The 4,566-nt window shown below is 43.1% G+C and overlaps 1 non-coding gene across 1 annotated transcript; it reads left to right on the forward strand.

Annotated features, from left to right (window-relative positions):
- The first annotated feature begins 3,795 nt into the window (after nt 1–3,795).
- Nucleotides 3,796–3,903, forward strand: LOC112774849 (small nucleolar RNA R71). The gene has a single exon (XR_003189308.1). It is a non-coding gene; the product is annotated as a small nucleolar RNA R71 (small nucleolar RNA).
- Nucleotides 3,904–4,566: the final 663 nt, after the last annotated feature.

A 4,566-nucleotide genomic window follows, 5' to 3' on the forward strand; every position in this document is an offset into this window, starting at 1 on the left:
GTTGGGAGGCAACCCAGTGTTTAATTATCTAATTTTATTTTTATTTTTCATGTTTTATTAGGTTCATGATCATGTGGAGTCACAAAATAAATATAAAAAATTGAAAACGGAATCAAAAACAGCAGAAGAAAAATCACACCCTGGAGGAAGACCTTACTGGCGTTTAAACGCTAGTAAGAAGCATGTTTTGGGCGTTCAACGCCAGAACAGAGCATGGTTCTGGCGCTGAACGCCCAGAACAAGCACCAATCTGGCGCTGAACGCCCAGAGTTGTGTGCAAGGGCATTTTGCATGCCCAATTTGGTGCAAGGTTGTAAATCCTTGAACACCTCAGGATCTGTGGACCCCACAGGAACACCTCAAGATCTGTGGACCCCACAGGATCCCCACCTACCTCCACTCACTTTTTCTCACCCCTCTTTCACACAATCCCATAAACACTCTTTCCCAAAACCCTTCACCAATCACCTCAATCTCTCTTCCCCATCACCTCTTCACCACTCACATCCACCCACTCTTCCCCATAAACCTACCTCATAAACTCCACCTACCTTCAAAATTCAAAATCAATTTCCCACCCAAACCCACCCTAAATGGCCGAACCTTAACCCCCCTCCCTTCCCTATATAAAGCCTCGGTTGCTAGATGGAATGATTGAGCATTGAATGAACTCCAACCATCCTCTAGCTACAGGCTTAAGGTCCAGTCTTCTTAGTTGAACCAGTTTGCCTTTTGAGACAATCTTCCATTGAGCTCCTTCTACACATATGTCCATGAGGATTTGGTCCAACCTTTGATCAAAGTTGACTCTCCTTGTGTAGGGGCGTGCGTTCTCTTCCATGTTTGGCAAGTTGAGCGCCAACCTCACATTTTCCGGACTAAAATCTAAGTATTTCCCCCGAACCATGGTGAGATAATTCTTTGGGTTCGGGTTCTTACTTTGATCATGGTTCCTAGTGATCCATGCATTAGCATAGAACTCTTGAACCATTAGGATGCCGACTTGTTGGATGGAGTTTGTTAGAACTTCCCAACCTCTTCTTTGAATTTCATGTCGGATCTCTGGATACTCATTTCTTTTGAGTTTGAAAGGGACCTCGGGGATCACCTTCTTCTTGGCCACAACATCATAGAAGTGGTCTTGATGGGCTTTGGAGATGAACCTTTCCATCTCCCATGACTCGGAGGTGGAAGCTTTTGTTTTCCCTTTCCCTTTTCTAGAGGATTCTCCGGTCTTAGGTGCCATCAATGGTAATGGAAAAACAAAAAGCTTATGCTTTTACCACACCAAACTTAGAATTTTGCTCGCCCTCGAGCAAGAGAAGAAAGAAAAGATGAAGAAGAAGAAGAACAAAAGATGGAGAAGAGGGGGGAGGTGTGTTTCGGCCAAGAAGAGAAGAGAGGGTTGTGTTATGTGAAAATGAGGAAGAATGGAAGGCTTTATATAGGGAAGGGAGGGGGTGAGGTTTCGGCCATATAGGGTGGGTTTGGGTGGGAAATTGATTTTGAATTTTGAAGGTAGGTGGAGTTTATGAGGTAGGTTTATGGGGAAGAGTGTTTATGGGATTGTGTGAAAGAGGGGTGAGAAGAAGTGAGTGGAGGTAGGTGGGGATCCTGTGGGGTCCACAGATCCTGAGGTGTTCAAGGATTTACAACCTTGCACCAAATTAGGCATGCAAAATGCCCTTGCACACAACTATAGGCGTTCAGCGCCAGATTGGTGCTTGTTCTGGGTGTTGAACGCCCATTTGTAGCCTATTTCTGGCGTTGAACGCCAGAACCATGCTTGTTCTGGGCGTTCAGCGCCAGCTCTCCTCCAGGGTGCATTTCTGGCGTTCAAACACCCAGATGCTGCCCATTTTTGGCGTTCAGCGCCAGAACCATGCTCTGTTCTGGCGTTGAATGCCCAAAACATGCTTCTTACTGGCGTTTAAACACCAGTAAGGTCTTTCTCCAGGGTGTGATTTTTCTTCTGCTGTTTTTGATTCCGTTTTCAATTTTTATATTTATTTTGTGACTCCATATGATCATGACCCTAATAAAACATGAAAAACAAAAATAAAATTAGATAATTAAACATTGGGTTGCCTCCTAACAAGCGCTTCTTTAATGTCAAAAGCTTGACAGTGGGCTCTCATGGAGCCTCACAGATGTGCAGAGCTTTGTTGAGACCTCCCAACACCAAACTTAGAGCTTGGTTGTGGCCTCCCAACACCAAACTTAGAGTTTAACTGTGGGGGCTTTGGTTGACTCTGCTTTGAGAGAAGCTTTTTATGCTTCCTCTCCATGGATGCAGAGAGAGATCCTTGAGTTGCAAACACAAGGTTGTCCTCATTTATTTGAAGGATCAATTCTCCTCTGTCCACATCAATCACAGCTCTTGCTGTGGCTAAGAAAGGTCTTCCTAGGATGATGGATTCATCCTCTTCCTTTCCGGTATCCAGGACTATGAAGTCAGCAGGATGTAAAGGCCTTCAACCTTTACTAACACGTCCTCTACTTGTCCATAAGCCTGTTTTCTTGAATTGTCTGCCATCTCTAATGAGATTTTAGCAGCTTGCACCCCATAGATTCCCAGTTTCTCTATTACAGAGAGGGGCATGAGGTTTATCCTGAACCAAGGTCACACAGAGCCTTGAAGATCATGGTGCCTATGGTACAAGGTATTATGAACTTTCCAGGATCCTGTCTCTTCTGAGGCAATGTCAGTTGATCCAGATCACTTAGTTCATTGGTGAACAAGGGAGGTTCATCTTCCCAAGTCTCAATACCAAATAATTTGGCATTTAGCTTCATGATTGCACCAAGGAACTTGGCAGCTTGCTCTTCAGTAACATCCTCATTCTCTTCAGAAGAGGAATACTCATCAGAGCTCATGAATGGCATAAGGAGGTTCAATGGAATATCTATGGTCTCTAGATGAGTCTCAGATTTCTTAGGTTCCTCAGAGGGAAGCTCCTTATTGATCACTGGACGTCCCAGGAGGTCTTCCTCCTTAGGATTTACGTCCTCTCCTTCTCTTATAGGTTCGGCCATGTTGCTTATGTCAATGGCCTTGCACTCTCCTTTTGGATTCTCTTCTGTGTTGCTTGGGAGAGTACTAGGAGGGATTTCAGTGATCCTTTTACTTAGCTGGCCCACTTGTGCTTCCAAATTTCTAATGGAAGACCTTGTTTCATTCATGAAACTTGCAGTGGCCTTGGATAGATCAGAGACTAAGTTTGCTAAATTAAAAGTATTTTGTTCAGAGTTCTCTGTCTGTTGCTGAGTGGATGATGGAAAAGGTTTGCTATTGCTAAACCTGTTTCTTCCACCATTATTAAAGCCTTGTTGAGGCTTTTGATCCTTCCATGAGAGATTTGGGTGATTTCTCCATGATGGATTATAGGTGTTTCCATATGGTTCACCCATGTAATTTACCTCTGCTATTGCAGGGTTCTCAGGATCATAAGCTTCTTCTTCATAAGAAGCCTCTTGAGTACTGTTGGATGCAGCTTGCATTCCATTCAGACTCTGAAAAATCATATTGACTTGCTGAGTCAATATTTTGTTCTGAGCCAATATGGCATTCAGAGTATCAATTTCAAGAACTCCCTTATTCATAGGCGTCCCATTACTCACAGGATTCCTCTCAGAAGTGTACATAAACTGGTTATTAGCAACCATGTCAATGAGTTCTTGAGCTTCTGCAGGCATTTTCTTTAGGTGAATGGATCCACCTGCAGAAGTATCCAATGACATCTTTGATAGCTCAGATAAACCATCATAGAATATATCCAGGATGGTCCATTCTAAAAGCATGTCAGAAGGACACTTTTTGGTCAACTGCTTGTATCTTTCCCAAGCTTCATAGAGGGATTCACCTTCTTTCTGTCTGAAGATTTGAACATCAGCTCTAAGCTTGCTCAGCTTTTGAGGAGGAAAGAAGTTGGCTAAGAAAGCCGTGACCAGCTTATCCCAAGAGTTCAGGCTGTCTTTGGGTCGAGAGTCCAACCATACTCTAGCTCTGTCTCTTACAGCAAAAGGGAAAAGCATGAGCCTGTAGACTTCAGGATCTACTCCATTGGTCTTAATAGTATCACATATCTGCAAGAATTCAGTTAAGAACTGAAAAGGATCTTCAGATGGAAGTCCATGAAACTTGCAGTTCTGCTGTATCAGAGAAACTAGCTGAGGTTTCAACTCAAAGTTGTTTGCTCCAATGGCAGGAATGGAGATGCTTCTTCCATGTAAATTGGAATTAGGTGCAGTAAAATCACCAAGCATCCTCCTTGCATTATTGTTGTTGGGTTCGGCTGCCATCTCCTTTACTTGGTCAAAATTTTCAATAAGGTTGTCTCTGGATTGTTTGTAATTTAGCTTCTCTTAGTTTTCTCTTCAGAGTCCTTTCAGGTTCTGGATCAGCTTCAACAAGAATTCCTTTTTCTTTATCCCTGCTCATAAGAAAGAGAAGAGAACAAGAAAAGAAGAGGAATCCTCTATGTCACAGTAAAGAGGTTCCTTATTGTTAGTAGACGAAGAAAAGGAATAGGGGTGAAGAAGAATGAAGAATCCAAACACAAGGGT

The sequence above is a fragment of the Arachis hypogaea genome, chromosome 18, assembly GCF_003086295.3.
Source record: "Arachis hypogaea cultivar Tifrunner chromosome 18, arahy.Tifrunner.gnm2.J5K5, whole genome shotgun sequence".
NCBI lineage: Eukaryota > Viridiplantae > Streptophyta > Magnoliopsida > Fabales > Fabaceae > Arachis > Arachis hypogaea.